This window comes from Saccopteryx bilineata, chromosome 6 (genome assembly GCF_036850765.1).
Source record: "Saccopteryx bilineata isolate mSacBil1 chromosome 6, mSacBil1_pri_phased_curated, whole genome shotgun sequence".
Classification (NCBI taxonomy): Eukaryota; Metazoa; Chordata; class Mammalia; order Chiroptera; family Emballonuridae; genus Saccopteryx; species Saccopteryx bilineata.
In genome coordinates this window covers 123,472,502-123,484,097 of record NC_089495.1, presented here as the reverse complement: position 1 = coordinate 123,484,097, position 11,596 = coordinate 123,472,502, and positions in this window count along the sequence as shown.

The following is an 11,596-nucleotide window of genomic DNA, read 5'->3' as shown; positions in this document are numbered from 1 at the left end:
TTGTTCCTTTTATGTTTGGTGCATTTTTCCTCAAAAAAAAATTTTTTTTTAAATAAGGAACTTAAAGGAACAAGCAATGTCCCTTTCAGGATAGTTGTTTTGTGATATACAACATGTCCATGTCCATTTCTAGCCTGACCAGGCAGTGGCGCAGTGGATAGAGCATCGAACTAGGATGCAGAGGACCTAGGTTCAAAACCTTGAGGTCACCAGCTTGAGTGCAGGCTCATCTGGTTTGAGCAAGGCTCACCACCTGGAGCCCAAGGTCGCTAGCTTGAGCAAAAGGTCACACAGTCTGCTGTAGCCCCCTGGCACATATGATAATCAATCAATTAACTAAGGTGCTGCAACAAAGAATTGATGCTTCTCGGCCCTGGCCAGTTGGCTCAGTGGTAGAGCATCGACCCGGCGTGTGGAAGTCTCAGGTTCAATTCCTGGCCAGGGCACACAGGAGAGGTGCCCATCTGCTTCTCTACCCTTCCCCCTTTCCTTTCTCACTCTATCTTCCCCTCCCACAGTGAAGGCTCACTGGAGCAAAGTTAGCCTGGGAGCTAAGGATGGCTCCATGGCCTCTGCCTCAGGTGCTAGAATGACTCCGTTTGCAATGGAGCATTGCCCCAGATGGGCAGAGCATCGCCCCCTAGTGGGCTTTCCAGGTGGATACTGGTTGGGTGCTTTCGGGAGTCTGTCTCTCTGCCTCCTCACTTCTCACTTCAGAAAAATAAATAAATAGCCTGACCTGTGGTGGCGCAGTGGATAAGGGTGTCGACCTGCAATGCTGAGGTCGCCAGTTTGAAACCCTGTGCTTGCCTGGTCAAGGCGCATATGGGGGTTGATGCTCTCTGTTCCTCCCCTTCTCTCTCCTCTCTCTCTGAAAATGAATAAATAAAATATTAAAAAATAAATAAATAAAAAGAATTGATGCTTCTCATCTCTCTCCTTTCCTGTCTGTATGTCCCTATCTGTCCTTCTCTCTGCCTCTGTCACAAAATAAAACAACAAATAAACAAAAACATGTCCATTTCTTTTCTCTTTTTTATTATTATTTACAGAGACAGAGAGAGGAATAGATAGGGACAGACAGACAGGAACGGAGAGAGATGAGAAGCATCAATCATTAGTTTTTCGTTGCGACACCTTAGTTGTTCATTGATTGCTTTCTCATATGTGCCTTGACCGTGGAGCTACAGCAGCGACCTTACTCAAGCCCACGACCTTGGGTCCAAGCTGGTGAGCTCTGCTCAAACCAGATGAGCCTGTGCTCAAGCTGGTGACCTTCGGCGTCTCGAACCTGGGTCCTCCTCATCCCAGTCCAACGCTCTATCCACTGCGCCACTGCCTGGTCAGGCAAAAAATATGTCCATTTCTAAGGTTGAAGTTGAAATTCTGATTTGACTGGTGCTAAAGAAAAAATTATTTAAGACACTTGTTAAAGGAGGCAGGTTTTATTTTATTTTTTATTTTTTTAGATTTTATTCATTTTTATTGGAGAGAGAGAGAGAAGAGAGAGAGAGAACAGGGGGAGGAGCAGGAAGCATCAATTTCCATATGTGCCTTGACCAGGCAAGCCCGGGATCCCAAATCGTCAACTTCAGCATTCCGGGTCAACGCTTCATCCACTGCATCACCACAGGTCAGGCCAGGAGGCAGTTTTTATTCAGAATCATCTTGATAAGTGCAGGGACCACTGCAGTGTTCAGAGAAGTGATTGGTCTAAACTCTGAATGCAAGAAAAAGTAGGAATTTATAGTCAGGGAGCAGGGTGTGGGTCAATGAATTGAAAATTACTAAGAAATATCAGGGGTCAGGGATGGGGGGCCCTGGCTACATTGAGCTAGCAGAACTTGCTAAAGGCTGGCCAGGGTGATCAGCCAATGGCTGGGGGAAGGTAGAGGATGAGAAACCGGAGCAGATCAGACATGGAAGTGATCAGACAAGGGGGATGGGGAAGTCTAGCTAAACTCACTTCAATCCTTACTAGAACTAGACTCTATAAGGAAGGACACAGAAGCCCAGGGTTTGTCGAAAAGAGAGCTCAGATGCATCTGATTAGATCAAGGAGATGGTCCTTGTCACTGGGAAACTATGGCGGTCCCACCTGCTTCTCCAAGCAGTTTCTCCACAACCCTAAAATGTTTGGAGTCCAGTGTTTTAGGCTCAGGTGACTTTCTTCCCTTATAAGGCAGAGAAATGCAGTGGCATTATTAGGAGGGTCTATACTTGGTTTAAAAAATGGTGTCACTGTGGAGGCCTTAGATGCCAACTTGGTTGTCACTGTTTTCTTTTTACTTTTCTGTGACTTCCTCCATAGCTATGTATGCCATATGGTTTTTTTCCCACTGACTTGAGAGAGAGAGGAAGGAGAGAGAGAGAGAGGAATGGGGGAATGGGGTGGGGAAAGAGAGAGAAGCATCAACTCATCAACTCATTGTTCCACTTTATTATTTTTTTTTTTTTTTTTTTTTTTTTTTTTTTTTGTATTTTTCCGAAGTTGGAAACAGGGAGGCAGTCAGACAGACTCCCGCATGTGCCCGACCGGGATCCACCCGGCACGCCCACCAGGGGGCGATGCTCTGCCCATCTGGGCCATCGCTCTGTTGCAACCAGAGCCATTCTAGCGCCTGGGGCAGAGGCCACAGAGCCATCCTCAGCCTCCAGGCCAATTTTGCTCCAATGGAGCCTTGGCTACGGGAGGGGAAGAGAGAGACAGAGAGGAAGGAGAGGGGGAGGGGTGGAGAAGCAGATGGGCGCTTCTCCTGTGTGCCCTGGCCGGGAATCGAACCTGGGACTCCTGCATGCCAGGCTGACGCTCTACCACTGAGCCAACCGGCCAGGGCTCATTGTTCCACTTTAGTTGTTCCTCTTTGTTGTACACTCATTGATTGCTTCTCATATGTGCCCTGACCAGGGATCAAATCCACGACCTTGGTGAGCTGGAACGACACTTTATCCACCGAAGCACCAAGGCAAGACCTGCAATGTGGGTTTTTAATTGAAGTATAAATACATACAGAAAAGCATACCAGTCATCAACTATGAATTTATGAAAAAAAATGACATCCCCACAGACAATTCTATGAGGATTACAAGAGAAAAAGAGTGGTTGGGTGAGGTAAAAAATAAAAAAATTGTGGTAAAATAAACATAACATATTAGCGCAGTGGATAAAGTGTTGACCTGGAATACTGAGGTCGCCTGTTTGAAACCCTGGGCTTGCCTGGTCAAGGCACATGTGGGAGTTGATGCTTCCTGCTCCTCTCCTCTTTTCTTATTCTCTCTCTCTCTCTTTTTCTCTCTCTCTTTCTCTATTCTCTAAAATAAATAAAATATATATGTATACATAACATAATTTACCATTTTTAAGGAAAAAACCCCAGGACATCCTAGAAACCCTTGAGGTCCCCTTACAACCTGTGCCTTCTACATCCCACCCAAGGATAACCACTCATGGAGTATATTTTTATATTTGGGAAAAAATACTTAACATTTAATCAAAGTAAAAATACATTACAGGTGGAAACATTTTTAATCCAGTCTTCTTATTTGTGAAGGACCTACCCAATGGCTCAGACACAGTAAGTGCTAAAAGGGCACTAAGTGGTTTGGCCCTGGGATGTTCCTCAAGGAAAGCAGCTCTCTCAATGGAGGTGACAGGACACAGCCACAGGCTGGCCCGATCTACTGATCTATTCACCAGGTCATTTAAGCACCGTGACTCCCAGACCAGGAAGCACACTGCAACCCTTTGAGGATCTTCAACACTCCAGATGTCTGGGTCCCACCCTCCGAGATGGTGATTGAACTGGGCTAGCGTGTGGCCTGGCTTCAGAATTTTCCAAAGATCCTCAGTGATTCTAAAATGTAGACAAATTTGGGAACCAGTGACTTAGCATAAAAACAGAGGCTGCTCCTGGCCGGTTGGCTCAGCGGTAGAGCGTCGGCCTAGCGTGCGGAGGACCCTGGTTCGATTCCCAGCCAGGGCACACAGGAGAAGCGCCCATTTGCCTCTCCACCCCTCCGCTGCGCTTTCCTCTCTGTCTCTCTCTTCCCCTCCCGCAGCCAAGGCTCCATTGGAGCAAAGATGGCCCGGGCGCTGGGCATGGCTCTGTGGCCTCTGCCTCAGGCGCTAGAGTGGCTCTGGTCACAATATGGCGACGCCCAGGATGGGCAGAGCACCCCCCCGCTGGGGGACAGAGCACCGCCCCTGGTGGGCGTGCCGGGTGGATCCCGGTCGGGCGCATGCGGGAGTCTGTCTGACTGTCTCTCCCTGTTTCCAGCTTCAGAAAAAAGAAAAAAAAGAAGAAAAAAACCCCCCCACAAAAACAGAGGCTGAAGCCCGTTTTCCAAGCTGGCACACAAACTCAAAGGACTTCCAGAGATTTCTATACATGCCACAGAAAATTCCTTCTTGAAGGGCATCATGAATTGTCATGATACTGATGACCATTTTATGTCTGGAAATGAATCAGCCATAGTGCAAAAATGACACATACGATTAGAGGCTCTCTCCACATCCTCCCAGACACCAGCATAGGAATGTGGGAAGGGTGACAGAGCTGGCTGCCACCCAGGTCTAGGAAAAGGGGGAGGTCTCTCCAGTTATTACAGTCTCTCCTGCTAGGTGATGTCAAAGCAGGTGCCTTCATGGCTTCAAAAGCTCAATGAGGCCCTGGCCAGTTGGCTCAGTGGTAGAGCGTCGGCCTGGCGTGCAGAAGTCCCGGGTTCGATTCCCGGCCAGGGCACACAGGAGAAGCGCCCATCTGCTTCTCCACCCCTCTCCCTCTCCTTCCTCTCTGTCTCTCTCTTCCCCTCCTGCAGCGAGACTCCATTGGATGGCGGGCGCTGGGGATGGCTCCTTGGCCTCTGCCCCAGGCGCTAGAGTGGCTCTGGTCGCAACATGGCGACACCCAGGAGGGTCGCAACATGGCGACGCCCAGGATGGGCAGAGCATCGCCCCCTGGTGGGCAGAGCGTCGCCCCTGGTGGGCGTGCCGGGTGGATCCCGGTCGGGCGCATGCGGGAGTCTGTCTGACTGTCTCTCCCTGTTTCCAGCTTCAGGAAAAAATGCAAAAAAAAAAAAAAAAGCTCAATGAACTCCTATTTCCCTGTTGAGTGGTAATAAAATTTTGGAAATGCTTTTTCTTAATTTCTCATTGGTATTCATTAACAGGGGTTCTATTTTCCCTTGTGTGTAAAAGGAAGATAAAGTGACCTTCCCACCATGATGATGAGGACTTGGAGACCTCATCCTGCTGTCTCACCTCTGGTTAGCCTTGAAATTTTCTCTTCCTCCCCCTGGCCACACTGTATTATCCGATGTCAGCCGGATTTCTAAGAACCTGACCGCATTTCTATGGTGGTTGTTTGGAAAGGGCGGTGTGATATTTGTGGAGACATGGGAGTGGAGTGACAGGCAGAAGAGAATGGAAGGAGGGAGAAATGGGTGGCGAGGAAGGGGAGCACAGTGCTGGAATGCTCTTCCATCAGGGCCTTGTGAGTTAGTCCTGTGTGTAAGCTGGACCTTGGGCTTGTTGCATGTGGTGTGCTTCTTTTCTACCAGCCCTGGGAGCCACTTGTGCAAACCCTTCCTGGATAGTCACTAGGAAGACAATTAATTAGAACGTATGTTATTGAAAGTGCTCAACTCCCCAGAGAAGTGCTCCAGTTATGTTTCTGAATAATAAATTATCCTAAAATTTAGTGGCTTGAAGCAATCATTTCTTAGGTCCTTTGCCGGTTGACCAGACTCAGCTGTGTGGTTCTCACTTGGGGGTCCTATGTGTTTGCAGTGTCAATGGGTTGAACACCTGAGGTGGGTCCCTCATGTGGTGACAGTGCAGGCAGCCTGTCAGCTAGGAGTTTAGCTGGGGCTGCCACCTACCTGTGGCCTCTCCATGTGACATGGCAGTATGGGTTCCAAGAAGGAATGTCCTGGAGCACTCATTCTGAGAGATGCAGGCAGAGGCCACTAGGCTGCTCATGTGCTTGCCTCAGATGTCCCTGCATGTCACGTCTACCACATTCTGCTGCTCTGTGATAGGGCCCAGTGGAGGGAATGGTGAGGAGCAGCGGAAAGAGGGGGGACTGAGGAGGGCCATCTGTGGACACGCAGTTGCCGGGGTCCAGCCCCGGGGGGGGGATCCAGGGGTCCCACAGGAAGAGACAGCATCGGCACGAATCAAGTGAGAGAGCCGAATTCTTTTCTTTCTCTTTATTCTCTCATTAGCATTTACTGCCAGGCATCTCCGCCAATGGCTGGTCTAGCTCTCTTTTTATACACACACTAAGTTACAATCACATGGTATTTTGAATACATCATTGTTTTAGTTTCACTATGGTTACATATTTCTAGATAACAGTTAATTCATATCTATAAGCTACAAATCAGGTGGTAAGTCATTCAAAGTACAGTTATACAATAACTTGAATAGTAATAACAATATCGGTACAAACTTCTAAAAGATTAGTACTAATTAATAACTCTATTTTACCGTTGTTGTGAGTCAAGGGCGCAGAGGCCCGCAGTCAAGGCACGTATGAGAAAGCAATCAATGAACAACTAAGGTGTTGCAATGCACAATGGAAAACTAATGATTGATGCTTCTCATCTCTCTCTGTTCCTGTCTGTCTGTCCCTGTCTATCCCTCTCTGACTCACTTCCTGTCTCTTTAAAAAAAAATAAAATTAAATTAAAAAAAAATGTCTCCAGACGTTGTCAATGTCCCCTGGGGGCAAACTTGGTCTGATTGAAAACCAGTACTCTAGAGCAGTGATTTTCAACTCGTGTGTTGCAAGAATTTTTACAACATGCAATACCTGACTGTTTAGTCAAGGGTACTGACCTCTTTTCACTTAGATTGTCAAATTTAAAAATGATAACAGCCAATACAATAGCCTTCCAGTGTGAATGAATCAAAATTACACCTTTTTTTTTTGACAGATCAGCAAAAATTATATTTTTTGTGTGCTGCAGGATTTTAGTCATTAGTTTATGTGTGTCATGAGATGAGAAGGATTGAAAATAGCTGCTCTGGAGACTTGGTGTGGATGAGTGGGGGGCCACAAAGGCTTGCTGCTAAGACTCTGTCAAGGGGCTCCACTGGGTCACATATTCTGGCTGACCCTTAGAGGGGGCCTCATGCCATATTGCTCTGAGAAGGGCCCCCAAACCAGAATCCTAATCCTAGAATCTTTTTTTTTTGGTATTTTTCTGAAGTTGGAAACGGGGAGGCAGTCAGACAGACTCCCGCATGCGCCCGACTGGGATCCACCTGGCACGCCCACCAGGGGGCGATGCTCTGCCCATCTGGGGCTTTGCTCTGCTGCAACCAGAGCCATTCTAGCGCCTGAGGCAGAGGCCACAGAGCCATCCTCAGCACCCGGGCCAACTTTGCTCCAATGGAGCCTTGGCTGTGGGAGGGGAAGAGAGAGACAGAGAAGAAGGAGAGGGGGAGGGGTGGAGAAGCAGATGGGCGCTTCTCCTGTGTGCCCTGGCCAGGAATAGAACCCGGGACTCCTGCACGCCAGGCCAATGCTCTATCACTGAGCCAACCGGCCAGAGCCCCGAATCCTAGAATCTTTAATTCCATGCACACTTTGGACCCAACTCTGGGCCTATGGGGATGGCATCCTTATTTATTTATTTATTTATTTATTTATTTATTTATTTATTTATTTATTTATGATGAGAGGAGGGGAGATAGTGAGGCAGACACCAGTATGTGCTCCAACTGGGATCCACCTGGCAACCCCATCTGGGGGTGATGCTCAAGTACCAAGCTATTTTTAGCACCCAAGGCTAATGCACTCCAATGGAGCTATCCTCAACACCTGAGGCCACACTCAAACCAATGAAGCCACTGGCTGGAAGGGACAACGGAGAGAAGGGGGAGAGGGAGGAGAGGAAAAGCAGATGGTTGCTTTTTCTATGTTCCCTGACCAGGAATTGAACCTGGGACATAAACATTCCAGGCCAATGCTTTATCCCAGGGCCTTTATTTATTTATTTATTTTTAAAAGATTTTATTTATTGATTTTAGAGAGAGGATTGAGAGAAAGAGAAAGGCCAAGGGGAAGGAGTGGGAAGCATCAACTCATACTTGTTTCTCTTATGTGCCTTGACTGGGCAAGCCCAGGTTTTTGAATCAGAAACCACAGCATTCCAGGTCAATGCTTTATCCACTGCACCACCTCAGGTCAGGCTGGCTATTACAGTTTAATGATGGCGAAAGGATAAAAATCTGAACCTGGCACAGGGAGAGACACGAGATCTAGGAGAATCTCAAACTTAAAGCTTCTGGTGTCCTCGGGGACATATTATCCTCCTGGCACATCAGTGTGCGACAATTAGCAGAGTATTGCCAACCAGGGAGGCTTTGGTGTCTAGACTTTTTATTGGGGTTTCACTACGTAGATATAATTGATTAAAATCATTGACCATTAACTGAACTCAACCTCCAGCCTCCCTACCTTCCCCAGAGCCTGAGCTGATATCACGTGGTTTATCATAAACTATCAAGTAGGGTTGGAGAGGCCCACGATGAATAACAGACACTCCTATCAGGAAATTCCAAGGATTTAGAGGTGACTTTTCAGGAACTAGGGACAAGGGCCAGATAATTCTTGATTAAAATCAGGATTTATAAAGTCAATATAATGGCATCTTCCAGGCAGCCTCCCAGCTAATAGTTCTCTAAACTTAGAAAGTGGGATGCATTTTATTCTTTTGTTTATTTGTTTGTTTGTTTGTTTTAGAGAGAGAGTCAGAGAGAGGGATAGACAGGAACAGACAGAGAGGAACGGAGAGATGAGAAGCATCAATCATTAGTTTTTCATTGTGCGTTGCAACACCTTAGTTGTTCATTGATTGCTTTCTCATATGTGCCTTAACCATGGGCCTTCAGCAGACTGAGTAACCACTTGCTTGAGCCAGCAATCTTGGGTCCAAGCTGGTGAGCTTTTGCTCAAACCGGATGAGCCCGCGCTCAAGCTGGAGACCTCGGGGTCTCGAACCTGGGTCCTCTGCATCCCAGTTCGATGCTCTATCCACTGTGCCACCGCCTGGTCAAGCGGGATGCATTTTATTCTTCATTTAGTTCTCACAACCTCTGAGGCACAAATTATTGTGATCATCCTTTCACAAATGAAAAAGGTTCAGGATGAGGGACTTTACCAGGTGACCCACAGAACTAGGACTGAGTCCAGGTCTGTCTGACTCCAGAGCTGTCCCCTCATGGGCCAGGGATCACTGCTCCTGCCCCCCACTCATGTCATCCCACCAGATCCCCATGTGGCCTCCAAACCACCTCTCTTCCTGCTACAAAGCCTTGCCTGCTCTGTCCCTCTGCTACTGGGCTCACCACTTTCAACCCTCCCTCTGCTTCATCTACTCCTTGTCTGGGGCATCTCTGGTCCCTGCTCACAATCTTCTTGGCTCCAAGATGCTCTTCTGAGAACGTGCTGAACCTTGGGATCTGGGAGTTGTACCCCTGCCACAACCACTCTCCAACCTAGAATGATCTGCATCCTGGAGTGACCTCAGATCCCACTTTCTTGGCCCCATCAGTATCCCATGCCACTTCTTTTTTTTTTTTTTAATATTTTATTTATTGATTTTTAGAGAGAGGGGGGAGAGAGAGAGAGAGAGAAAGGGGAGGAGCAGGAAGCATCAACTCCCATATGTGCCTTGACCAGGCAAGCCCAGGGTTTCGAACCGGCAACCTCAGTGTTCCAGGTCGATGCTTTATCCCACTGCGCCACCACAGGTCAGGCCCACGCCACTTCTTGAATGCTGAAGTCTATTATGCCTGTCTGTCCTGTTTTCTCCCTCCTACGTCCACACTCCCATTCAGACCTGTCTTTAAACCTCTGGCGTTGCACACGCATCCTCCTCCTCCTCTAATCCACTGTCAGGAGGCAGTGGGGAGGCAGTGTCTAGCGTCTGGGCCATACCCAGCTTGGTGATGCTGTTGGGACTCAGGCCACCATGTTTCTCCTCTGCTGCCATCAGGGGGCACTAGAGGATCCCTCATGCTGGTCTCTTCAGCATCACTTTGGCAATGGGGACGTGTGGTTCCAAATTCTAGTGTCCTCCACTCCCACAACCAGCCTCCTTGTGGTTCTCAGGGATGCCAGCCCCAGCTGGGCGCTGCATCTTCGGCAGAGATCTGAGTTCCAGCTCCGTGGGACTCCTCCAGGCTTCTAGGGTTCCAAAACCCTACCGCTCTCTCCTCTCGCTCCCCCACGGGGAAGGGTAGCTGCTCCCTGCAGTTATTCTCTCCACATCCCTCACCCCCACCCAGTGCCTGCTTTCTGTTATTTATGTTCTGCAATACCCATTTAACCAATTCTCAATATTAAGTTGTTAAAACAACGAATATGGTTTGTTTTCCTGATTGTCCAGACTAATAAATATGCATGAACATTTCCCATCTCCCCTCATCTAGTAACTCATACATGCCAGACCCTGTTTAACTACATGGCATGTGTTAACTCACTTAAGCCTCACAAAACTCTTCTAGCTAGTAATTATTATCCCCACTGCACAAGAGAGAAAACTGAGGCAAAGGAAGACACAGTGTCTGCCGAAGGTCACATAGCTAAGAGTTGGCTCCTGAGATGACACATATCCATACACCCTGCCGCCCCTAGGAATGTGCCTGAAGCATTAAGTAACTACATAGCATTTTAGTTTTTAGTTTGTGGATGGACCATAGCTATTGTTGGACATTAAATTGTTTGAGGGTTTTGGCTATTATAAAGCCTGAATCCCCTTGAATGTGGCAAATTTGCCACACTTGAGCCAGGAATCTCGTGACTTTCTGAATTATTTGGTCCATGGTTCTGTTATAACCTGTTTCTTTTTTCTTTTTTTTTTTTTTTTTTTTTTTTTTTACAGAGACAGACAGTCAGAGAGGGATGGAAAAGGACAGACAGACAGGAACGGAGAGATGAGAAGAATCAATCATTAGTTTTTCATTGCGCGTTGCAACACCTTGTTGTTCATTGATTGCTTTCTCATATGTGCCTTGACCGCGGGCCTTCAGCAGACCGAGTAACCCCTTGCTCAAGTCAGCGACCTTGGGTTCAAGCTGGTGAGTTTTTTTGCTCAAACCAGATGAGCCCGCGCTCAAGCTGGTGACCTCAGGGTCTCGAATCTGGGTCTTCCGCATCCCAGTTTGACGCTCTATCCACTGTGCCACTGCCTGGTCAGGCATAATCTGTTTCTTTAATGTTCCTCCCGTCCCCTTCTCAGCCTCTCCTGCACCTGGCACTTTCCTGCCTTGCATGTCTTTCTCTTGATCCTTTCTTGCAAGTGCTGCTATAAATCTGGTCATATGAGCAAGGAAATACCTCTCAGTTGTTAGCTGCTTCTGCAGAAGGTCTAGAAGGCACTAGACGGCACTAGATGGCTTCTATTTGAACCAAAGTCTTCAACAATGTATAAGTATTTGTGATACCTTGAGATACCTCTTCCAAGAGTTACCAAAAAACCCATGATAGGTAAGATTCTGTCCTGCGGAAGACTGTACAATGTGATTCCATTTCAGATTTTTCAGCAGCCACAACAGCAGCTGCTCTCTACCACTGTCCTTGCT